The sequence below is a fragment of the Mesoplodon mirus genome, assembly GCF_964341445.2.
Source record: "Mesoplodon mirus genome assembly, contig: HAP1_SCAFFOLD_690, whole genome shotgun sequence".
NCBI classification, from domain to species: Eukaryota; Metazoa; Chordata; class Mammalia; order Artiodactyla; family Ziphiidae; genus Mesoplodon; species Mesoplodon mirus.
Genome location: NW_028295341.1, coordinates 72,722 through 99,004, shown reverse-complemented (window position 1 = coordinate 99,004; position 26,283 = coordinate 72,722). Strand labels below are relative to the sequence as shown.

At 43.3% G+C, this 26,283-nt stretch overlaps 1 long non-coding RNA gene and 1 pseudogene across 3 annotated transcripts in view; both read left to right on the top strand.

Annotated features, from left to right (window-relative positions):
- Nucleotides 1-26,254, top strand: part of LOC309797529 — a 54,091-nt gene extending 27,837 nt beyond the window's left edge. The window contains exons 2-3 of one of the 2 annotated variants that reach the window (XR_014292689.1): nt 13,448-13,512; nt 25,594-26,254. This is a non-coding gene — a long non-coding RNA (uncharacterized lncRNA). Of the gene's footprint in view, nt 1-13,447; nt 13,513-20,015; nt 20,603-25,593 lie in introns of those variants that run through there. The other variant, XR_014292690.1, reaches the window with a different exon arrangement.
- Nucleotides 1,077-5,484, top strand: LOC309797531 (3-hydroxyisobutyrate dehydrogenase, mitochondrial-like; annotated as a pseudogene). Its single transcript has 3 exons — nt 1,077-1,088; nt 3,904-4,874; nt 4,986-5,484. The product of its transcript is annotated as a 3-hydroxyisobutyrate dehydrogenase, mitochondrial-like (transcript).
- Nucleotides 26,255-26,283: the final 29 nt, after the last annotated feature.

The following is a 26,283-nucleotide window of genomic DNA, read 5'->3' as shown; positions in this document are numbered from 1 at the left end:
CAACAGATCTCAGAGCAATCTGAGTGCACTGGCCAGTTGGGACACAATTATCATTAGAATTCTTGGCTAGAGAAGAAAGCTCCTAATTTAAGAATGGCTTTTTGCCTTCTGAGAGCTCAGAAGAGCAAATTGCAAGCCATCTACATTTATAAAACATGTTTTAGTATGGAAAATTTCAAACATCTACAGAAGTAAAAAGAAAGAAGTAGAAACTTTCATCAATTGTTCTCATCAAATGTCAATTTCAGGCCAATACATTTTCTCTACACCCTCTCTGAATACTACCGCCATAATCCCCAGCAATTTTAAAGCAAATCCCAGATTTCTTTTTCTCAGTGAAAACGTCAGTATACATATTTCTAAAATGCAGGAACTGCCCTTTTTAAGCTCAACTATGTCATTATCACACATCCGCAAATAATAATAATTCCTTAATATCAACAAATAGCCAGTCAGTTCATGTTTCCTTGATTGTCCTATAAATGTATTTTTATTTTAATAACCATTATTTATTTGATTGCTGATCCAAACACAATTTCTTTTAAAGTATAGGTTTAAAAGAACTCAATTTGTTCATTTTTCTTGCAAGTATTTGTCATTGAATTCAAAGCATTCATCCAGTAGGGTTCCCAACTGTCTGGATTATGCTGATTGCATCCCCTTTATGCTTATATATTTATCATGCTCCTTTGGCCCATGTATTTACTGTCAGTTGGTAGATAGATCTAGAGCACTGACATAATTCAGGTGTGATTTTTTGTCAAGTTTACTTCATAGATAATATTGATGAATTCCAAAAGGAACTATAAAGTGTCTGTCTTACTGTGATGTTGCAGCCATTAATGATCAATGTCTAGATCCATTAATTTCTTAAGGGTACCAAATGGTGATATTCTACTAATTAGATTATTATTCATTTACTAGCTAGAAGATTATTTCATCAACTACTTGGTTGCCCTGAGTTACAGTTTAATTAGGAAAGGAAGAATAAATGTTTCTTTTATTTTATTTACCAGTTTTACAAAAAAAAGAAAAAACAGGAGAGAGAAAGGTTGACTGCAAAGTAGCTTCCAAAGATGACTAATGAGGTATTTTCTTTCTTTGTTGTTGTTTTCAGTGAGGTTGTTATAAATATCGATGCAGAGATTGTCCCCTCTTAGGCTCACGGATCCTGTTCAAGTTGGCTCCTGAGTCCTTTGCACACAACCACAGTAGTCTTTGAAGTCTTCCCAGCTCTCTTGTACGACAAGGTGTAACAGGAACATCTAATTCGTTTCTTATGCTGGATTTGAAATCAGCTATTTCTCCAAGGAGGCATTATCCACTGTGTTTATTCAAACTTGTGTTCCTTCTAGTTTAACCTTCTCTCGAGACATGTTTTTTTTTTAAACAAATTACTTACTGAATTTTTTCACCTTTTCAAATCTTGCTATTCTCCAATCACTTCATTTCTGATTTTTTCTAATTTCTTTTATGTTTTTCTTAAAACCAGTTTCTATTCCTTTTAAAATTTCTTTTACTTTTTCCGCAATATCAGGCAATAAATTTCATTTGTTCTGTGGACGTGTCTTTCTGTCACGTTTTCAGGATTTGCTGGAACTTTCTTTTCACCCTCTTTTTTCTTTTTTTTCTCACTGATTTTCTACAGGATGTGAGTGGAATACTCTTCTGTCACTCATTTTTAAATGAAATAAGTTTCCACTTTAGGAGGGAATCATAGATCAGAATATAATTTCTAGCTTCAGAACTCCAGGGCTCACTATCTTCTATTATTTTCACAACATAATTTTTAAAAATGACCTTAAAATTTCTCAAATCCTCCTCCTCGGCCCTCCTCTGCCCATTTACCCAGGGCTCCTCTTTCTTTTCCTTGTTGAGTATGGGGGTTTGTTCTGGAATGGTGCTTTGGTTTGATAGGTGTCAAGGTTTCACAGACCCCAGAACACTTGGCATCCTCAGAACATTTCAAGGTTCTTGCACTCAGCTGCAAAGTGGAGCCTGCAACCCGGTTTCTGTCGCTGTTCTCAGTGAGTTTTTCAATCTCAGTGAGTTCTTGAACCATAGTAACCTTTGGCTCTCCTGAAAGAGAGAGAGAGTCCTTCCCTTGTCTTCCTCCCACACACCTTGGGATACACATATGTAGGTCTTTTTCCTGTTGTTGATTTGTTCCTACCTGGCTATATGTTGCAGTTAATGTGGACACCTTGTTGTAGATGTTGTCTGTGGGTTTTTGATCTTGCTATTCTAGATGCTTTTCTTTCTTCTTTGTGGGGGTGGGGGCTTGTGTATTTAGGGGAGGGGTGGCATATTCAGGGATAAAAATCTTCTCTGTAGCCACCATCATTTCCCCAGAATCCTCTGCCATTAATATTTAAAAGAAAATCATAGGAATCATTATCCGGATCCTTAGGATAATCATTACATTGTATCTGTCTTTTTTCCAGGCTTCAAGCTGCCTGTGGCTTCCCACGTTAGTATACTGACATGACTGGGCAATGCCTAATTTGACAGGTTCTTTCTGTACTACCTTCCTCCTAATCATGACAGCCTTGTACGCTATATGTAGTCTTCTTTACTGATAGGGAATTTAGAAAATACAGGAAGCCATGGGTTTAATAGCTGAAAGTGGAATTAATGTATTATTTTTCTCAGGTAAAATATCATAAGACTCCTTAGGCCCAAGTTGTAAAATGAAATCGCAAATTTCCTGGAATCATTTTGCAAACGTGAATGCCCACATAAAGTACACTAGGACTTGAATCCAAGGAATAACACATTTTTAGAGCCTCCAGATTTATAAACTTAGTACAAGTCTGCATTACTTCTTAAGGCAACTGAAGAAAATAATTTTGTGATCAAATAAATATTGATTTTATTAACATAGTTATTTTAAAAGTTTATAAAGCTTTTAAAAAATGTTAAGGCTCTGTCAGCGTCATCAGTTGTTATTTCTTTTCTAGAATCTTGGATAAAGGAACAGTCGTTTGAGGGGAAACATGGTATAAAATGGGAAGATAATCTAACAGTGAAGATAGTTATATCTCTTCCTGTGTGATGAACTACTCCTAAGCTTGGTGGTTTAAAACAGCAGGCACTTTATCTCGTCACAATTTGTGAATCAGCAGAATGGGCTGGGATCCCCTGGGTGGATCTATCTTGCTTTCACCTGAGGTGACTACTGAGGCTGCCATCATCTGGTTGCTGAACTGGGGCTGGTTGCTTTCACATGTCTGGCCATTGATGCTGGCTGTGGCCTGGGCCTATTCTCCACTAGGTTAGCCAGGCTTCCTAACATGTCAGGTTTCCATGAGGACAAGCCCTAAAGCACGAGTACTCTCCAAGCTTCAGCTCTTGATATGCCGTTGGGCCAAAGCAAGTCATGTGACCAAACCCAGGTCAAGGTGGAACAAAACTACACAGGGTGAGAAAACGGGGGGGAGGGGCATTTTCACTGGGGGTCAGTAGTCTAACAAACTGCTGCAATGACTATATAAAGAAAAGCCCCCCGGAGGACAACTGGCAAAAAATAAATGTGTGCGGGGTGGGGTGGGGGTTTGGCATGCGGGGGCAAAGGCAGTAAACAGGGACTACCAAAATCTGAAGATTCTGGAATTTTTGGAAAATCCACTGGGATTAAAGGAGTTACACAACCATGTTCTGACACCAGAAGAAAGGTCCCAGTTGAGCATCAGGGAAGTCTAGCGCTCTTCCTCCATCGCATCAATTTCCACATTTCTTTGACTCAGCATATTTGTAGAATGAATCATGACTTTCTATACATTTTTAGTTCAGTTTTTCAAAGAAATAGTGACCTCGCTTCTATCTGCTGTGCCACAAAAATGCCGTCGAAAAAAATTCCTTCTGTTAAATCGCTCACTAGGTGAAATTGTATGTGTAACCTAGTACCAAAGAGGTATTAAGAATCGCCACAGCCGAGCCGGCCCTCCGCACCACGCACCCTATAGCAGCCAGTGGGTGAGCCGGGAGTCGAGGAGGTCACCGTGGGAAGGAGGGGCGCGGGCAACGTGTCAGCCTCCTTCCGTCTCCGTGGAGCCACCTCCTGCCTCTGGTACAGGGAGTCGTCCACAGCAGCCGTCGGTGGCCAGCCTTGCAGCGCTGTGTTCTAGGTCAGTAGCTTCCAAGACTCCAGTTGGATTCATTGGAGTAGGCAACGTGGGGAATCCAATGGCAAAAGAGCTCTTGAAACATGGCTAGCCACTCACTATTGCTGATGTGTTCCCTGATGCATGCAAAGAGCTGCTAGATGCAAGTGGACCCGGTAGTGTCTTCTGCAGCGGATGTAGCCGAAAAAGGTGACAGAATTATTACAGTGCATCAATGCGCTAGAAGCTTATACTGAAGCAAATGGAATTCAAAAAAAAGTGAAGAAAGACTATTAATAGATTCCAGTACTGTTGATCCTATGGTTTTGAGAGAATTGGCCAAAGAAGTTGAGAAAATGGGAGCAGTTTTCTCGGATGCCCCTGTTTCTGGTGGTGTGGGAACAGCTCGGTCTGGCAAGCTCACATTTAGGACGGGAGGGGTTGAGCTGCTGTGGTGCATGGGCTCCCATGTGGTGCATCGTGGAGCTGTTGGGACTGGCCAGGCTTCGTAGATCTGCAGACACTTGCTGTTAGCTATTAGTAGGATTGGAACTGCTGAAGCTATGAATCTGGGACTCAGGTTAGGGCTTGACCCAAAACTCTTGGCTAAAATCCTAAATACGAGCTTAGGACGATGTTGCTCAAGTGACACTTAAAATCCTGTACCTGGGGTGATGGATGGAGTTCACCTGGCTAATTACTATCAGGGTGGATTTGGAGCAACACTCATGGCTAAAATCCTAAATACGAGCTTAGGACGATGTTGCTCAAGTGACACTTAAAATCCTGTACCTGGGGTGATGGATGGAGTTCACCTGGCTAATTACTATCAGGGTGGATTTGGAGCAACACTCATGGCTAAGGATCTGGGATTAGCATGAGGCTCTGCTACCAGCACGAAGAGCCCAATCCTTCTGGGCAGTCAAGCCCATCAGATCTGCAGGGATGTTGTGCGTGAAGGGCTACTCTAAAAAAGACTTCTCATTCGTGGTCCAGTTTTTGCAAGAGGAGGAGACATTCTGAGTTTGCCCTCTGGCTGTGAACACTGAAACATTGAAACCAAACCGTGTCTTGGAGCCCCTTATGGCTCACTCCACAGGAAAATGGGCTTAATCAAAGGTCAACTGTCTGCTTTTGAGTGTCTAGGTCAGGGGTCCCCAACCCCTTGGCCTCGGACGGGTACCAGTCCACAGCCTCTTAGGAACTGGTCTGCACAGCAGGAGGTGAGTCGCAAGCAAGCCAGCTATAAGCTTCATCTGCCGCTCCCTATGGCTCACATTACCGCCTGAACCCCACACACCCCGCCTCCCCTCCCTGGAAAAATTTGCTTCCAGGAAACCGGTCCCTGGTTCCAAAAAGGTTAGGGACCTCTGGTCTAGGTCACAATAGATCCTGGGATTTTTCACCCATTTTAAACTGCTTATTCTTTTTATCTACTTAACAAACATATCATCTGTAATTTTTTTTTCTGCAAGCCACTGATGGTAACTGCTAGCTAGCTAGCTGATTGGCCTTTTTCAAAAGTTTGATTCCTGAGCATCTTCAGCTAAAACGCTGCCTACTTCACTCAGGATATTATTTACTCCACTTTACAAATAAAACTAAAATTGTTTTCAACAGGATAAAATCTATCCTCGAGGAAAGAAAAGAAATTGGTGTGAGAAAAGGTATTAGAGAAAGGGGAAGTATAGTGAATTACTACCTGTGTGCCTCAGAAAATTTGTCCTGTTATCCCAGTGGTGATATTCTTGCATTGAGATTACTGGTTTATTTTCTAGGAGTTGTTAAAGCAAGAGAACTCCTTGCTGCACGTTATGTAATTTGGACTCTTACAATTATCTTGGTGTGCCCCTCTTGTAACAACTTCCCATACTCAGCAAACTGTTTTTTTCATATTTTTGCTTCCTTGTACATTTTTACTGCATATTTTTTACTTCAAAAGAATGACATCTTTAGAACTGTTTCAGAGCCAGCGATGATACGTGCTTTAGATAATTATTACACTATGCTAAATATAACCATATTCTTTTGAATTGAAATAAATTTCTATGCTGATAAAAAAAGAGAGGCACATTTCATTAATGTTTAAATAGTATCCTTCCTCCTCTAAAACTTAAAATAGGATTCAGTCTGATTCCTAAAGGGTTATTTTCTTCAACAACAAGAGCTGACTTAGGCCATTTCTTGGCAGTGGAATCTGAGCGTAGAGGTCTCTGTCTCACTGCCCTTTGATTCTCACTCACGGTATCCTGGGTGAATGTAATGGATGGGTGTGCCCTTATGACTTAGCCCACTGCTACTGCTCCTGATGAGGGTTAGTGGTGTGGGCCACTTTAAATCTTGCCCAGCAAAGTGCTGACATCTGGGGTTTCCTATCAAGTTTACCAGATATTCCACAGTAATTTCATAATTTACACAACATAAAAACACTGATCTTGAGCTTAGGAAAGCATTTCATTTAAACAGATACAGAACACTACTCTACAAAATGGTTTAAAATTTGTGAGCAATTACATTAAATAAACTCTAATATAAATTAATCTAATACAAGTAAAGTAATAGTCGCAAAGCTACTGGTCGCTTCAGAAGCGGTGGCTACGGATAACTTCAAAGTTGTTTCCTCAGTGCATTAAGAGGCGAAACTATTTGCTGTCAACTTCTTCTTGGGGAAGCTTTTTTCCTTAGTTTGATGCTGATTCGCGTTATGAATGTATAGGAACCATTACTGGTTCTTCCTTTCCATATTCAGTGCACCATTATACTTCTATCCTCTTAAGATCTGGATATCTGTTACTGCTACTGTTGGCTGGAGCCTGGCAGGAGGAAAGCTATCAAGAAAAAAGGTCAACAAGTGTTCAAGAGTTTTAGCATACTACTGAGACTTTTTATCTACCATAATCATAAGAAATAATAATTAAAATTACAGCCTGGTCAGTGAGACCTTGAATAAATTGTGGAAGCATCCATGTTTCCTACAGTTTCAGGGGATGGATATTTCCTGTTATTAACTCTATATCCTCTTCAACTGGAACAGAGAGACCTTTCTCTGTTGAAGCAGTTTTGTCTTTTTCCTGGGTATTTTTAGTTTTCTCTTATGATAGACTTGTAAAGCTTACCTACACAAACTTACACATACACGTATAAAGCAAAGAAGGGGTAGAGTAGTCTTGAGAGGACACTGTTTTGTAGCAGGCACACAAGACAGAGGTAATACTCCCTGATTGCATTTGCCTCCCTAGCCCCATCTCCTTTGTGGAAAGCATTAGCATTCTGACTGGTCTCTGCACCCCACTAACTGGACGGAACACTGCATTGGCATTCTTAGGGAGCACTGATGGTCCCTCCGGAAACTGGTTAGAGCTTGTGCAGCCACAGTGCACAGGAAAGAATCAAATATACTTCATATAACATGCTTACTCTGCTTTGCTTAATTAGCACTTACTCCCTGTAAAAGGCTGATTTCTGCTTTGACAGGGAGTAATCGAACTCTGTATTCACCCAAACCATAAAATTAAAGTTAACATACCTCAGCTTTTCATCCTACTGGAAGAAATGTATGAAATCTAAAGTTATTTTTTAATTGCTGCTGTTTAGAATGCCTGAGGCCCATTTGCTGAACTTGTTAAAGAGCAGTGTTAATGAGGGTAGTTTTCGTTTCTTTCTTTTCCGACCACAGCATGAATTCTCAGCCCAAAGTGTGCCCTGTTTCCCACAATAGAGACGGGGAAAAGTGAGAGTCTCTCACCACAAAGCATGAGACAACTACAAATACTTTTCTCCCAGAGTTAACATTGATGACAGTCTTTGTGGAAAAGGACTTCCTCTTTTTGCGGGAATACAGTAGAAATGCAAGTCATATTCTCCATAATTTCACTACTGGAAAAATAATTTCATAGTCCGTATATATATACGTGTATATATATATACACACACACATATATATATATATATTTTTTTTTTTTTTTTTGCGGTACGCGTGCCTGTCACTGCTGTGGCACTTTCTGTTGCGGAGCACAGGCTCCGGACGCGCAGGCTCAGCGGCCCTGGCTCACGGGCCCAGCCGCTCCGTGGCATGTGGGATCTTCCTGGACTGGGGCACGAACCCGTGTCCCCTGCATCGGCAGGCAGACTCTCAACCACTGCGCCACCAGGGCAGCCCCATAGTCCATATTTTTTATTGGTCTTCTTAAAAACATATACAGTGTTTACAATAAGGAGTAAAAGAGAAGATTTTCAATGCGCTATTTCAAGGAGCATTTTGTAAAGGCGGGATCCAGTCCCAACTTTGGAAAATTAACACACACCTATGAGATCAAAGAGTCACCTGCAAAAAATTTTATTATGTTTTTCTTTCATACTAGTTTCCTAAAGGTGCATTGTTACTTCTTGGTAATGTAATAGTCAGAAATGACTATATGGTGGCCATTTGAGGAAGAAGTAGCTCTTACATAAGTGTCTAGTGACCTTATCTCTTTTGATACAATACCTCTTGGTTTCAGAGGCTTGCACAGATTTCCTCTAAATGAATAAACTTAGTAAGATGTTTCTAACTATCAATCTAAAAGTAGATTTAGAAATCTACTTCTGAAGCAGTTTTGTTAAGTAATTATTGGTCAGTTCTCTTTCTGATTGGTACTTCTTTCTGCAAAACAAATCCCTGTACTTAGAACAATGAATACCACCATCCCTGGCTCCTTGATTATTACACAGTGATGTTTCTTGAGAAAAAAGCTTACCCTTTTTGGGGGGAAACTTCAGTCCATGAAGTAAAACTTCATTACAACTAGATCTGCTTCTAATGCCAGTGTGATGCAGATCAGTAGCCCCTTTCTTTTGACTTTCCAGGCTGTGTGAAGAGAATGGTATGGTTTGGTTTAGGAAGGGTTGTAGCTTAAGAGGATTGCATTATGTTTCTGTGTCACTTTGGGGGGTTTTATTTCAATATTATATCCTGTTCTGTAAAAACACCATAGTCATTCTCTTACTTATTATTAAATAATTAAACGCTGCCCTTTGTTTACTTTCCCCTTCTGATCAGAAGACTCCTCTCCACTCTAGGCCTTGATCTGAGTTCCAATTCATCAGCTTGTAGTAGCTACGCTTCTGGTTTCTTTTTTTTTTTTTGCTGTATGCGGGCCTCTCACTGTTGTGGCCTCTCCCGTTGCGGAGCACAGGCTCCGGATGCGCAGGCTCAGCGGCCATGGCTCACATGCCTTGCCGCTCCACGGCATGTGGGATCTTCCCGGACCGGGGCACGAACCCGTGTCCTCTGCATCGGCAGGCGGACTCTCAACCACTGCGCCACCAGGGAAGCCCTACACTTCTGGTTTCTGAAGTCAGACAGATATGGGTCCCATTTCTGTCTTCATCAGTTATAATTTATTCTCTGATATATGCATACCAGAGCTGGCAGTGACAAACATTTTGCTTCTCCTTATAGGGTTCTGTGCATTTTAATAGAGGATCACAATATTTTAAGTAGAGCTGGGATGGGGTGGAAAGAAAGAGCAGGAAAACATGCTTTTAGGAAGGTCTGAAATACAAATCACATGGAGGTAACTGCTTGAGAGAAAACCACCCCTACCTGAGTATTGTCAATAAAGTAGCACAGGGAGGCAAACGAATCAGTTGTTCACTAAAAATGTTTTTCTTTAGAAGAATAAAATTCACAAGAAAGCCTCATTGCAAATAAAATATATTTGTTTTCCTAAAGGAAGATATTTGAAAAGTCGTAGTAAATACCTGCTTTGACCTTCTGTGTTCCTAGTGTTCTATCTCCACTAAGTTTTATGAACACTACATAGAGGAGGAGCCTGAGTCTCAAAGACCATAAGTAAGAGATGGATTCCAGAGCCTTTGCAAGGTCCATTATGCCCCATGACTTCCCATTGCTTGTGCTGTTCATCCAGATAGGTGCTTAGGATACCAGAATGAATACATCTCTTTCGAGAGGTTTTTAACAGACATTAGATACTAAACAAGTACAACACCTAACAAATAGAACAGAATGCTTTATTTAAAGCAGAAACAGAATAAATGCTCACCTAGTATCGTTTAAATCCCCTTTAAATTATTTTTTGAATGAACATGTTTATATTTGAGGGTATTTTCTTATTTTTTCCTAGTTCCCTTTACTTGCACCTCCTTTCTTTTTCTCTTTTCCCAACTGAAACGTTTATGGTTTCAAAAGTAATTACTTCTTGAAGAAAGTTTTCGTGTATACTAAGTGCTACCTAATGGAAGCCATAAGCATAGAGTCTGCTAGCATTTAGAGTGGTATAATACATAGCCAGGTTGAATCAAGTGGGAGAGAAGGTTAATCATTCTTTTAAACTGGCAGTGTTGCCGGAGGTGGATTAATATGCTTTTTGAATCTCTTATGTCCTGTAAGTCCCCTTGATCACAATCACTATGTTAATGGTTGAGGTTTTGAATTAGAGGTGTCTCCTGGGCTCAGCTGGGCCAAGTCCCTTCATCTCTCTGGCCATATTAGGTGATAGTTTTCTCATTTCAATACACGATCTATGTTAGAGGGAGTGTTGACTATACCAGACTTTCAACGTGAGCACCCAGAAAGTGGAAGAATCTCTCTATTGGTGATTAATCATAACTCTTTTCATTGTGAATATAGTCCTTCCCTTAGGTAAGGCAGGAAGACCATGAAAAATAGAAAGTTCTCGGGTGTCTGTGGAAGCTGGAGTGCTCTCGACCTGTCAGCTCCCTGGCAGAGCAGGCTTCGTCCGGACACTAGAGAACAAAATGTGAAATTGGCACCAGCCAGCCTCTCCATTGCACAGGATATCCCTATTTAAATTTGACAACCAGGATATTTTACAATTTGAAATTCTTGTCATCTGGTTTTCTTTAGTTTTTTCTTTGGGTTGAAAAGACTGAGAAGCTTGTTAAAAAATCTGGAATTCTGATGGTGAGGCTTAACCAGATGTATTGAGTCATCAATCAGCAAACATTGACCAACGCTTACCATTCCCCCAGTTACTATACTAAGGACCCAGACACGTCTCAGATAGTGGCCTTGCTCATTCACTGTATTTACAGTACTTTTTTCTAAATGTAACCAGAGCTCAGGTAAAGACAAGACATTGATTTGAGTCTGAAGTAAACAAAGCTGACTGGTCTGATCCCTTCAGTTTCCAGAATTATTTTGTTTCAGGTAGTAATTTTCCCAGACCAATAGAACAAAGTTCTATCGTCTATTTATTTAATATTTTATCACAATAGTCCTTGCCCCTTTGACCTCTAGTGAGGAAACTTGCATAAGAAACTGAAATATGCTTAGGTTCTATGGGTAAGTGCAGATAATGATATGAATGAAATTGAAAATGAAAGCCAAAGGTGGAAAAGGCAGTTCTGAATAGTTGAAGTAAGACAGAGGTATTTGAAAAATCAAGTAGAAAAGATACCATAAGGAATGGAGAGCTTTTGGAAGTTTTCTAATAGGTGAGGGGTTGGTACATCTTTTTTTTTTTTTTTTCTTAATAACATGTCTGGCAGTTGTATGCCTGAGAAAGTTATAAGGGGGTTGACTATATGCATGAAGTCCAGTGAGAACACTGTTTCTGTAGGCCACTGACGATGTTCTGAGTACATTCTATAGTACTAGAAATTAAGTTAGGAAACAAAGGGTAATCTGATGTCATTTTAAATGAAATTTCACAAATGATTAGAGCTAAAAGGTGTCTTTTTTCACTCAGCCAACACGTTGAGCACGTACTATGGGGCAAACACTGTGCTTATGGGTAAGAGATAAAAGAAAAAGGCCAGAGGAACTCAAAAGAGAGTGTGAGAGATGCATGAACAACTCATTACAATCGAGTAGGGATAGGCTATTAAATAAATAGATCATAAAAATATAAATTTGTAAAACAGAACTTGGAGTCAGTAACCCTTCTAGGGGATATTAAAGAGAATGCCAACAATGAGGGGTCTTGGAATTAGGTTTTGAACGTCAGTAGGAATGTTCCACGTGGAGAGAAGGTCGGGGCATACCAGGCAGAAGGAACATCCTGGACTTGAGAACCAACACAATATATGTAAGTGACTGTAAATGAGATTCTTTTTGACTAGAGCATAGGGTATAAGTTGCCAAATGGTAGAAAATAGAGTATAAAAGTTAGGCTGGAATGAAAGTATAAAGTGTCATAATTCTTATGATGAAAGATTGGTGTTTTCTACAAAATGGGTTACTTATAAATATTTTAAAAATAGAGACCCCGGAGAGAGGAGCACGCCCGAGGAGCAGCCCCCAGACCGGAGCCTCGGGAGCCCGGGGCTGGTGAGTGAGTCCCGACGGGGTAGGTGTTGCGTCTGCAGGCCTGCAGGCGGTTGTGGAGCCTGCGGCCCTTGGAGAGCAGGGCTTGCGAGACCGCGGCTTGGAGAGCGGGGCTTGGCTTTGCCCGCCCCAGGGCCCCGCGGTAGAGACACCTGGAGGGTTTGACCGCTTCCTGGAGGTGGAGGGGCTGGGCTGGAGGACAGGGCTGGCTGCTCCGGATGGGGCTCCCCTGGGACTTGTGAGCTCCGGGTGTCCTGGTGGAGCAGGGTCCACAGGCTCGGCCGGGACGTGCCGCGTCCTCCCCTCCGTCCAACCCCGATCCTCCTCCTCCTCCCCCTCCTGTCGCCGTCTCGGCATCTCGCACGTGTGTCTCAAGGCACGTCAGCACCTTGGTTGTCTAATGTAAGCGTCCGCCGCCCCCCTGGGTTGTGCCCTGTGGAGTCGCCCAGTGTAATCGGTGCAGGACGAGTCTGCAGGGCTTCTGTCCTGCTGCCTCGGGTGAGGAAGGAAGCGATGGGGCCTGAGAAGGGAGATGACTTGTCCTAGACCCTCACCGGGTGTGCACGTGGGGTCGCTCACAGGACTCCAAACTCCTAGGGCAGGTGTTCTGTCCACTTAAAGTCAGTTTTAATAAAAGATGTTTTTGAGCGTCGCACTTAAGTTTGTAAAGTTTGTACAAATCATTGCAAGACTGAAGCGCACCTGAGTGTGTCCCTTTATTCTGGGTATCCTGTGGATGTTCTGATCTAAGTTGTTAACAGACTGAGAAGAGGTAAACTATAAGCGTTTTTAAATTTCATATTTAATGACGGAGGTTTATTTTAATAGGATTCAATGTACACTCGCTACGGAAAAATAAAGTATCCCCTCAGGTACCAGAGTCACGTGGGAGTTACAGACCTGAGGGTGGTTGCTCCCTCCTTATTCTCACAGGCCCTTCTGAAGGTGAAAGGACGGGTCTCCCACAGGTGTCTCTTGTGGAGCGCGGGGCGGGTGCTCGTGCACCCCGAGCCGCTTCAGTCGTAGCTTCACTGCCTGCGTTTTCCTTCTCCAGGTCCGCCTCCACTGTCACAGTCCTGCACGTTGTTCCAAGAGCAGCGGAAAATGAATCAGCCTCTGGTGAGTTTTGCTGTTTATGTGTTTACCTGCTGCCGTTCTTTTGTGATAACACCTTGGGAGGCGAATAGTTCAAAAGTTAAAATGGGAAAGTAGGAGTAGGTAAAAGATGTGGTTAGACAAAGCGTAGAGGAGCAGGTCAGTACCAAGTGTTTCTGGCAAGTTCTACGTGTAGATCCCAGGATCCTCTTAGAGCCACAGTACAAGCCTCGTGTTCTTGACATTTGTGGCAAAACACCATCCCTTGCTTGACTTACATAGTCCTGCCGAAGCACTTTTGTTCTCGAGCGTTAAAAGGTTTCCTTGAGGATCCCGCTGTAGGCCGCGAGCCTTCCTGAGTGACAGCCCCTAACGTGTTGACGTTGGTGCCTTCCTTGTGCTTCCTGTAAGCTGAGAGCGTGCTGTCCAGGGAGCACTCGGTGCATATAACTTGTCTGTTCAGTAGAACACCGTTGTCACATAGGTACATTGTTTCCAGTGCTCAGTCGAGGGATGCAATGAGGATCATCTGGAAGAACAGCCTTGTCACCCTTCCAGTAAATTTCCCTCTTTGTCTCTTACAATCTCAGAGGGTCGCGTTACACACCATGCAGTGAGGTCTCTGGCAAAGATTCTTGTTTCCCAGCTGAATTGTATCGTGCAGCCTGCGGTCTTGGTTCTGCCCCTCCACGGAACCTGATCCGGTTGAGGTGACCTGGCATCCAGCATACAAAGCAGTGGAGATTTGCCAGTCGTCACCTCAGACCACTGTCGCCTTGCCATCTGCAGAGTCTGCTCTGTTGGTTTCTGTGACAGATCTCTCCTTGCTGTCTTCCTGACTGCTTCTTTCTTCCGCCCTCTTTGTGTGTTGTCTTTTCCCCCTTGGTTCATGACTCTTCAACCCGTCTGATCTCACCCTCTGGTGCTTTTCACCTCCAACTCTGTCAGTTCTCCCACCTGGACCAGATAGATGCCTCTGTCCAGCCACTTGCCAGCATCTCTATGGAGTTGGTCCAAAGGGCACCTCGGATTACTAGATCCAGTAGATCCAGAAACGATTATTTACAGCTCCCCTGCCCCTTGCCTTGTCCTGTTGTCCCTGGCGGCTCATCGTTGCATCATCCAGCCTGTCACCTGCCCAGAAAAATGAGTTCATTGTAAAGTCCTTCTCCATCCTCTGTTACCACGTTGTGGTGTGAGGCTTGTTAATGTCGTCTTCTGAATGGTTTTTATTCGTTCTCCTTCATCCCATACTTGCTACCATTAAAACAGCTTATCTGTTCATTCCTGTAGTTACAGAAACTTTTCTTCTGTGCCGCTCCCTCTTTCGTCCAGCAGCTCAAGTGTATTCTCCACGCTGAGTATTTCTCCTAAACTATTAATCACAGCGTTTTGTCTGCATGTGGGAAGCACTTTAGAGGTTCCCTGGGTGACTGGACAAACGAGGTTGCCGTTCCGCGGAGCCATTAACCATCGAGCCCAGCACTGGGGGGAGGTCGTAGCTCGCCGATGATGCGTTTGGATGGATCTGTGGGGTAAAATCCTGATCGGAGAGGCTTAGGAGAGAGGAGTGGGAGAACTGGGTTTGTTCTGGTCCCAACTTTTTCACGACATTTTGCTGTGACGGGGAAAATAGAAACTGGACAGTAGCTGGGGTAGGAGCTGAGGTCCGGGCAGGATGTTGTGTTGTGTTGTGTTGTGTTGTGATGGGAGAAATAACAGTGGGAATGATCCAGTAGATGCGTGTGGGGGAGGGGAGAGCTGCTGCCCGTGGTCCTGGAGTGGGGAGGGGATGGCTGAGCTGGGTTGCAGGTGGGGAAGCCCTCCGATGGCTTCTCTGTCCTCAGGGAAGCAGCTCCTCAGCTGAGGGTGAGGGTGAGGTTGGGGGTTTGAGGGGAGAGCAGAGCTCGGGGGCCCAGCTCCGTCGTGACCATCAGCACACAGTGCGTCCAGCTGGGAAGACTGCACTTGCCTCCCTGCCTGAAAAGCCATCTCCTTTCTTAAATGTGGGAGTAATTACTCTCTGGGGAGCCTGTGTAATTACATGGGTGCTTCTCGGCTCAAAGCGAATTGAGTGCCAGTTCTGGCCACGGACATTTTCTTCTCTGCTGATGGAAGGGTCCCCAGAGGAAGTGTCCTGCTTGCCTGGCTCTTGGCCTCGAGGACCCTTCACACCATCTAGTGTTGTGTCTTTTATCTTTGACATAAGCATCAAATGTCTTCAGTTTCTGCATGTGATCTTAAGACGCAATTCCCTGCTTCCAGGAGCTTCTGTTCTCCTCGGGAAAGGCACTTCACAGACGTAATTACAGGAGAGGACGGGAATCCTGCCCGTCGATACGTAGGGAACTCCAGAGTGCTGACAAAGCAGAGCCTGCTTTTATTTATTTATTTATTTATTTATTCATTCTAATTTTTTATTTGTTTACTATTTAACTTATTCAGTTTCAGCTGCGTTGGGTCTCTGTTGCTGCGCGCGGGCTTTGTTCTCTAGTTGCGGCGAGCGGGCGCTACTCTTCGTGGCGGTGTGTGGGCTTCTCATTGCGGTGGCTTCTCTTATTGTGGAGCATGGCTTCTAGGCATGTGGGCTTCAGTAGTTGCGGGTCGTGGGCTCAGTAGTTGTGGCACGCAGGCTCTAGAGCGCAGGCTCAGTAGTTGTGGTGCACGGGCTTAGTTGCTCTGCAGCATGTGGCATCTTCCCGGACCAGTGTTAGAACCCGTGTGCCCACCATTGGCAGGCGGATTCTTAACCAGTGTGCCACCAGGGAAGTCCGAGAGCCTGGTTTGAAATGCATTGTCAGAGCACGTGGCTCAGTGACTCGGGGAAGGGGGACGGCCCTGAAGTGACCAGGACTTGGGTAGCTGCAGAGGTTGGCGAGGCTCTCAGAGCAGCGTGAGGTGGACTGGATGAGGCTCCTGAGGTGCTGGTAAGGACCTCCTTCCTTAGGATGTGGGCCTCCCGTCAGGAAGAGCGGGACGTGAAGGCAGGCAGACCCTGAGTTTGACTGAAGAGCCTCCCCTTTGTGCTGGTTTTGGTTTCTTCCTGTGGAGAAACTGAAACGTTGTAATTGGGACAGTGAGTCATCTGCTCAAAAGATGTCATGTGTAGAGACTGTGGACGGCATGAAACGCGGGGTGGGGTGCGGTGGGTCAAGTCAGGGGGACTCTGGGCTCCAGCGCGATGCCCGACAGGAAGGGGCGAGGCCGCGGCGTGTTCCCGCTCATCCTAGGCCCCGGTAAGCAGTATGGACGTTCCCTTGGGGTTTTTCTGAATCGTGAATGAGGTTGAGAGTATTTTCACGTGCTTAGAAGCCGTTTCTTCTTTTTAATTGGTAGACAGTCTTTAGAGTAGTTTTAGGGTTATAGGAGAACCAGAATCGAGCAGACCGCACTTTCCTATACCCGTCCCTCTGGGTTCCCTCCCTTGGTAACATCTCTGGCCTGTGTGGCGCGTCATCTCAGTGATGGCTCGGTATTGACACCTAATTCTCCCCTGGAGTCTGTAGTTTATATCAAGGCTCACTCTCTGTGTCCTACTGTTCAGGTTTGGACAGGTGTGATGACCTGCAGCCACCACTGCAGTGTCACCCAGAACCATTTCACTGCCCGAAACATCCCTGGGGGCCACCTGTTCACCCGCCCAGTGCCCCCAAGCCCCCAACAGCTGCTGGTCTTGTTACTGTCTGTGTATTTTTGCCCTTTCGAGAATGTCACGTAGTTGGAGTCCTTCATTCTGTGGTCTTTTCAGACTGCTGTCTTTCTGTTTTTCAATGAAGGGCCTGTTCATGTCCACTGCCCGTCTTCCTGCCCCAATACTGTCTTGTTTTGTTTTGTTTTGTTTTCCTTGTCTTATTGGCTTTCAGAGTCATCTTAAATGTTTCCAAATTTTTCCAGTTGGGGTCCTGTTAGTAAACATTGTTTTCCAAGGTTTATTGTCATTTTCCTGTATTTTCCCGCATTGCTATATAATTCATTACTTTTTTTTACTTTGAGAGGTTGAATACCATGCATTTCAAAAGTTTCTCAAAATCAGCACATTTGTGTGGATAAGATTCCTAGTTGAAGAGCGCCCTCCTTGTTCAGTACTGGGGTGCAGCTTCTTTGCGGGGGGAGGAATGCATCGGTCTCGTGGTTCCCTTTCTGTTGGGTCTCAGTTCCCCTTTCTGGTTCTGGGCACTGCATCAGCCACTCTCCTGGGATAGGCCAGGCAGGTGGGGTCCTCACTTCCTGGCTCCAGAAGTTGTGTGTGTGTGAGAACACCTTTGTTTTTCCCTGAGGAGCAAGAGGACTCTCTTGGTTGGGGAGCGGCGTCCTAGGACTGCGGCCCTTGGGCCCCCACTGTTCTGTGTCATTTGGGCCCCAGCCATGCGTGGGAGGTCTCTGACACAGGGACGCAGCTGTTAAAGTCCTCTTGGGGTTGTGTCATTTACAATCCTCTGAGGAATACTCCTTTTCTTTAATGAAATTCCAGTGCTTAAGCTTTCTAGCCACTCATGAAAGGAATCTCAGAAAGGAAAGGAGACCGGTCCTCTCTGCCCCCAAGCAGGGGAGTGAGCCGACACTGTTAACCTAACAGTGAGAAAGTGGCTTGTGGGAAATGTGTAACCAGTTCTGAATTCTGTGATTACAAGGCTGTCTGTGGAATCTTACTGTACCAAGGGGTCTTTTAAGACACATACATCATGGGTTGTTCCCTTGTGTTTTGTGTTACTTTCTGCTGTATAACAAAGTGAATCAGTTGTATGTATACCTGTATCCCCATATCCCCTCCATCTTGCGTCTCCCTCCCACCCTCCCTTTCCCACCCCTCTAGGTGGACACAGAGCACTGAGCTGATCTCCCTGTGCTATGCGGCTGCTTCCCACTAGCTATCGGTTTTACATTTGGTAGTGTACATGTGTCCATGCCACTGTCTCGCTTCGTCCCAGCTTACCCTTCCCCCTCCCCGTGTCCTCAAGTGAATTCTCTATGTCTGCGTCTTTATTCCTGTCCTGCCACTAGGTTCATCAGAACCACTTTTTTTTTCCTTTGGTTTCCATCTCGCTTCGTCCCAGCTTACCCTTCCCCCTCCCCGTGTCCTCAAGTGCATTCTCTACGTCTGCATCTTTATTCCTGTCCTGCCACTAGGTTCATCAGAACCACTTTTTTTCCTTTGGATTCCATAAATATGTGTTAGCATACGGTATTTGTTTATCTCTTTCTGAGTTACTTCAGTCTGTTTCACAGACTCTAGGTCCATCCACCTCACTACAAATCGTTCAATTTCGTTTGTTTTTATGGCTCAGTCAAATTCCGTGGTATATATGTGCCCCATCTTCTTTATCCATTCGTCTGTCAGTGGACGCTTAAGTTGCTTCCATGTCCTGGCTATTGTAAATAGTGCTGCAGCGAACATTGTGGTACGTGTCTCTTTTTGAATTATGGACTTCTCAGCGTATATGCCCAGGAGTGGCATTGCTGGATCGTATGGTAGTTCTATTGTTAGTTGGGTTTTTTTTGTATAAATTTATGTATTTTTATCTATTCATTATTTTTGGCTGTGTTGGGTCTTTGTTGCTGTACGCGGGCTTTCTCTAATTGCAGCGAGCAGGTGCTTCAGTGTTGTGGTGCGCGGGCTTCTCATTGCGGTGGCTTCTCTTGTTGTGGAGCGCGGGCTCTAGGCATGCGGGCTTCAGTAGTTGTGGCATGCGGGCTCAGTGGGTGTGTCTCGCGGGCTCTAGAGTGCAGACTCAGTAGTTGTGGCACACGGGCTTAGTTGCCCTGCGGCATGTGGGATCTTCCCGGACCAGGGCTCGAACCCATGTCCCATGCATTGGGAGGAGGATTGTTAAACACTGCACCACCAGGGAAGCCCTATTTTCAGTTTTTTAAGGAACCTCCATACTGTTCTCCGTAGTGGCTGTATCAATGTACATTCCCACCAACAGTGCAGGGGGAGGGTTCCCTTTTCTCCACACCCTCTCCAGCATTTATTGTTTGTAGATTTTTTGGTGATGGCCATGCTGAGTGGTGTGAGCTGATACCTCACCGTAGTTGTGATTTGCCTTTCTCTAATGGTTAGTGTCGTTGAGCATCCTTTCATGTGTTTGTTGGCAATCTTATATCTTCTTTGGAGAAATGTCCATTTAGGTCTTGTGTCCACTTTTGGATTGAGTTGTTTGTTTTTTTGATATTGAGCTGCGTGAGCCGCTTGTATGTTTTGGAGATTAATCCTTTGTCAGTTGCTTCATTTACAACTATTTTCTCCCACTCTGAGAGTTGTTTTTTTGTCTTGTTTATGGTTTCCTTTGCTGTGCAAAAGCTTTTAAGTTTCATTAGGTCCCACGTGTTTATTTTTGTCTTTATTTCCATTCCTCTAGGAGGTGGGTCCAAAAGGATCTTGCTGTGATTTATGTCATAGAGTGTTCTGCCTGTGTTTTCCTCTATGAGTTAGACAGTGTCTGGCCTTACCTTTAGGTCTTCAATCCATTTTGAGTTTATTTTTGTGTTATGGTGTTAGGTAGTGTTCTCATTTCATTCTTTTACAGGTAGCTGTCCAGTTTTCCCAGCGCCACTTATTGAAGAGGCTGTCTTTTCTCCATTGTATATTCTTGCCTCCTTCATCAAAGCTAAGGTGACCATATGTGCGTGGGCTTATCTCTGGGCTTTCTATCCTGTTCCATTTATCTATATTTCTCTTCCCCAGAGTATATTTCAATAAAGGTATGTACATTGTTTGTTTAGACACAAGGCTGTTGCACACTTAACAGACTACAGTATAGTGTAAACAGAAGCTTTTCATGCACGGGTACACCAGAAATTTCATGTGACTCGCTTTATGGCGGTATTGGCTTCATTGCAGTGTTCTGGAACTGAAGCTGCAGTGTCTCTGAGCTGGGCCTGTACACCCAGAAGTGGGATTGCTGGATCATATGGAAATTTTATTTAAAAGATTTTGAGAAAACTCCATACTGTTTTCCACAGTGCCTGCACAATGTTACATTCCTGCGTACAATATGCAAGGGTTACGATTTCTCTACCACCTTGACAACTCTCATCTTTAAAAAAAAATAAAAAATTGTAGGCATTCTAACAGATGTGAGGTAGTATCTCATGATGATTTTGATTTGCATTTCCCAGATGATTAGTGACGTTGAGCACCTTTTCATGTACCTGGTGCTGTGTTATGTCTTTCTAACACACATACACACACAGGGATAGAAGGAACCTTTTGGAAGTGATGAGTATATTACCGTGATGGTGGTGATGGTATCACAGGTGTGTGCATATGTCCAAACTCATCAAGTTATATACATTAAACATGGGCTAGATTTTGTATATCAGTTCTACGTAAATAAAGCTGTAAAAGCCCAGCAACAAGTGGTGTATTTCATGAGCCAGTGAAGCCCAGGTACATGTTGTCTCCTCTCCCAGGGGTGAACCCAAGCAGCCTTTGAACTTGGCTCACTTTCTGTTTCTTTAGTTTCCCCTTCTATTACTTTTGTGTTTCTCCTTTGTTTTCAGATTCCAGCGAAGTGGTTCCCCATTGGTGGCAGCAGTGGTTCTGAGTTTGGCTCTGTCGTTTGAAGACTTGATGGTCTCTAAAGGGATGAAGTTTCTACAGAACTGATCTCAGTTACGTGAGAGGTAACAGAGGATCTAGTTTGTTAGTCTTTTCTTAGTCTTTTCTGTTTGTCTATTTGTCTACTTTGACAAGCTCAAATCAATGAAGAATCTCTTGCCCAATGGGATGAGAACGGCTCTTTAATATCTAGACTGGTGAGTGTTTATTCCTGACCCAAGTCTAAGACTTAAAACTGCAGGTAAAAGTTCCATTTCTCTGTATGTCTGTGTGTCTGTAATTCAAAAAGGTCTTTACCTCTGACAGTGCGAGTATGTAATGTTTTCCTACTTCTGGATCTATTAAAGTAGATTGTAGAGTCTGTTAAATTAAAGGGTTTCTGTCCTGATTGGCTTACAAAGATACAAATGTGCTTATAAAAATTATATATCCCTAAAATTCTCAGAGAGAAAGGAATTAGAACTTCTAATACTTTAAATGTGCTAGAAAAATATTCTTATTGAAATCAAGTCAGGGAATTCCCCAGCGGTCCAGTGGTTAGGACTCGGTGCTTTCACTGCCAGGGTCCAGGTTCAGTCCCTGGTCAGGAACCTAAGATCCAGCAAGCCCCTCGGTGCAGCCAAAAAAAAAAAAAAATCAACTCAGAAATTTAAAGACTTCAAGTTTACATAATTTAGGTAAATCTTTGACACATGAAGCTAGTTTAATATTTTTGGTTTAATAAAAAGTTATTCGTATCTTATTTATCAGTATTAGGCATACATTTAAAACAATTCTACTTGGGTGTGTTCTTCCTAAATTTATATAGGTGTGCCCATCAACTAAGCTCATATTACTTCTACTTAATGTTTAAGGTTATGAAAACTGTAAGTTTGTGTTTAACCACATTTAGTTTTTATTCTGACAGACTTTCTTTCAACAGTAACTATGTTTTCTACTGTGTTAGCTTGTCGATAAATTCCCAGATCTTCAGTTTACGTAAACCCTTGAACTGATACTAAATTGTGTTACTTACTGGATAATCATTGGATACCGAGGTCATTTGTAAGCAAGACAGAAACCTGAGGCATTGATTACTAAGCATAATCTCAAGTTATATGCTCTTGCTGCATATGTTTACTTGTTACCTAGAGGCTCTGTCTGTGGGTGTGTTAATGAATGTGTTTGTCTCTGCCACTTGAATAAGTTGTGTAAGGGATGTTTGTGGCTGTGTAAAGTTGTGTTATGTGTGTTCATGAGCTGTGCTAGCCTGAAATGCTGATGTGTGATGGGCAGTTGTCAATCATTCACTCCTAGTTTTCTTTGTGAAATGGAAGTAACTTTGGTTCAAAGTTAGTATTAATATACTATGAATGAGGCTTGACCCATAGTGATGTTATCGGCTGGAACAGAACTCAGGTTCAGCTGCTCATCGCTCAGAAGTCAGTGTTCCAGAGACAAGGGTTGGTGGAAGAAGAAAGATGCTTTATTCAGGAAGCTGGCAACCTGGGAAGATGGTGGGCTAGTGTCCCCAATACCATCTCCCAGTTGCCAATGAGAGGGAAAAGGGGTTGATAGGGAAAAGACGGGAAGTCTCTGGGCTGTGCCGGTGGGGGCTCCGTGCAGAGTAGCACAGTCAGCTCTGACCATCCTCTTGAAATTGGTCATGCAGCGGTGTGGTCAGTGTCATGTTGATTGTTTCAGGCACAGTTAATCTTCAATTCCAGTGTTGGTTTGTTCCCATTTCCTTGAGGCCAGTTCCTGGAATTGTGTAAGCCATTGGTTCAGGTCTGCTCAAGATGGAGCAGCTTGTGTCATAGCTCCAGTCTGGTCATCATACAGTTAGCTTTCTCCTCTTGTAGTGGTTTTAGTATCTGCAAAACAAGTTAGGAGTGTGTGTCTGACACTGTTACTTATGTCCTTCGGGAGGAACTAAAGATTCTGTGACTGCTGTTGTCCTAATCAGTAACTGCTTGAACCTGTTCTTTGGTGACTCAGGGGAGGCCTGGGAGACTGCAGCTATTTTACAGACAAGAGGCAGGGGACATGGAAGGGCCCTGCATGGTCCTGCTTGGTTCCAGCAACCGAGAGGTACAACTTTGTATGCAAGATAATGCGATGTAGTTTTGTTTATTAACAGGAACAAAAATCGTTTGGTCCTAAAGTAAAATGACTGATTGTTCCAGCACCAGAAAGAGGATAGTGAAGGACACAACCTGAATGGGTATAGAAAGTTGTAGGAGACGGGTAGAAAGGGAATTTTATTTGTCTGAGCCGAAGGCAGCTCAGTTTTGATGTTTATTCCAGAGATTTTCAAAAAAGAGCTTATGGTTCTCTTAGCAGCAAATATTATATTGATGCAAAGCTGGAGTTTGGTTTTCTCTCTGTACAAATGATAAATTTTTTTCATGGAGTATTGGTCTCTTTAATAAGTGGTTGGAAAAGTTGTTCTCTAAATCTGCCTAAACAGCAGAGATTCTGTATCTCACTGGAAGAGGTTTCTGCACCTAGTTCTGAATTCATCCGGCCTTATTATTTTTTTGAAAATAAATGCACAGGGACTTCCCTGGTGGCTCCTTGGTGAAGAATCCGCCCGCCAGTGCAGGGCACACTGGTTCAAGCCCTGGTCCGGGAAGATCCCACGTGCTTTTAGAAACTAGAGCACGGAAAGACTAAGGTCACGTGAAATTTGAAACGCTAAATATTGTCATAGTGTTAAGCAGTTTGAAGATTGTTGGAAGAAATTATTTGTCATTCATTCAAGCAATAAACATTTGATGAATACTTGCAAAACATAAAAAACCTCTAGAGCCCGTGAGCCACAACTACTGGAATCGACGTGCCTAGATCCCATGCTCCGGAACAAGAGAAGCCACCGCATGGAGACGCCGACGCACCGCAATGAAGAGTCGCCCCCTCTCCACTGCAACTAGAGAAAGCCCACGTGCAACAAGGAAGACCCAACGCAGACAAAAATAAATAAATATATAAATAAATGTATTGGGGGAAAAAAAGAAAGAAAATAAATGCACAACAAAATTTCTGCATTTCTGAGAAAGTTAAGCTTCCTTAAAACTGTGTTCCTTTTGGTCTGTTTTTTTTTTTTTTTTAAAGTCTACTGTCAGGAACTCCCTGGCACTTCAGCGGTTAGGATTCTGCGCTTCCACTGCTAGAGGCCTGTTTTCGATCCCTGATCAGGGAACTAAGATCCTGCAAGTTGCGTGGCGAGGCCGAAAAAACAGCCAAGACAAAATAATCGTCTCTTGGCTGTTAAACAAAGTCAAGGACCTTTAGTTCCTCCTCAAGGGCTATTGGGTAATATTCTGAGCCACATCCTTGGAGCTGTTTGGCAGAGACTGAAACCCCCAGCAGGTGGAAGAAGTTAACTGCATGTTGCCCACAAGCACGTAGACCCCAGACCAGTTGGAACCAGAAGGCTGATGATGTTGAGTCCCCGTTACCTCACCACTGACCAATCAGAAGAATGACCGTGAGCTGATCACGCACCCTGTAACCCTCTCTTCAACATGTAGCCCCTTTCTCTTTTCCCTGTATAGTCCTCAAGCAAAACTTCAGGAGGGGAGAGTTGGTTCTTCGGGACACGAGTCCACCTCTCTTCTGGACTGCCGGCTTCCTCAATAAAGCTATCTTTCCTTTTACCCAAGAGTTGTCTCTCAGTATTGGAGTCCTGAATGATGCAAGACCTGCCTCATCTTCTGTAGTTTTCTCTACATGAAAAATAATTGAGGACTATTTTTCAGAGTTAAGAAATGTGGTTGGATAATCACAACGCCATTAAGCAACACCTCGTTGGACAGCAAAGAGGCGAAGCCGACTGGTAATGACCACACACATCCTGACTGTGAGAAGACTTTCGTCTTTATTGTAGTTCCCCAAAAGCTGCATCGCACGGTACTCTTGAACAATCTAAAATAACATACAAACATGCTGAGGCAAGTTAAAAAATTAGGACTGAATTCCCACAATTCAATAATGAGAACTAAAAAAATACAAAATTTATGCTTACAAGAATTGGGAGGAAATACCCACTATGCTATAAGTAGAATGGAAATATGATGTAATAGATAAAATCAACAATCTCTCTTGAAAATGTGAGTAAAACTGTATATATGTGTAAATATACAACAGCTACAGTTCTCATCACAAAAGTTTGTAGTAATAAGATGTTTCAAAATGAAGACTATTTCAAAACTATTTAAAATAAATATATAAATATAAAATATAAAAATACAATAATTTTATAGGTGACATTTTCAAAATAAGCCAGTGAAACTTAAGTCATGAGTCATGACCCTGTGGCTGTAATTATATATATATATATATTTTTTTTCCTAATTATATATTTTAATGTTATTCCCTCCTATTCTGAGCCGCTACACTCCACCTTCAAATGCTTCTAGACTGGGGCAAACAAGTGTATAAAAAATGGGACCTCCAATGTTCGTCTCAGGGGAGGTGGAAATGAAATGATCTGAAAATTGAGGTGGTGCCTTCCAAAAGGGTGGAATCTGAATAAACCCTGTTTTCTTATTGTCCTGCCACAGACTCCTAGAAGCACACCCCGCTCCTAGGAGTATAACACGAAAACTGGCCTCCGCTCATTCTAGAAGATGCTGGCTTCTTCTCGATGATCTGCACAAGAGGCTTCTCCCTTCCTTCTTCACGGCTGTCGTCAGTGTCTGGATTGACCTCTTGTTGAACATCCTCATCTCTCCTGGGCTCTGTGATCTGGAAGTAAGAGAAGGAGCAAGGATGTCAGATTTCAAAGTGGCAACTGTCCAGATATAAAGGTTTTCACATTCTTAGTCAATTCTAACCAGAATTGAGACTCATTTATGATTGGAGTTTTATCTCAAATTCTCCATTCTGAACCCCAGTCCTGAACCATTCATTGTTTTCAAGTGCGATTCTTGGACTTTGGTGACCCTGACTCCAAAAACTACTGAATGCACCCAAGGTCAGGCCCAGTAATCTGCTTTATAGCCCAGACTCCAGGTGATTCTGCTCAGGGAGCTGGCATTTGGAGAAGGCTGCTTTAGTCTTAACTCACCTTGGTCCTTTGGCACCACTTAAATTCTGAACTTGGAAGCACACTACAGACATCACTGACAAGTCAACATCGTGGACCAGGAGACCTGAGGCCGGATCCCTAACCCTAACCCTGCATCCTAATGTCTATGTTATTATTAAGTTTTCATTTATTTACTTATTTTCTTTCTTTTATTTTTGGCTGT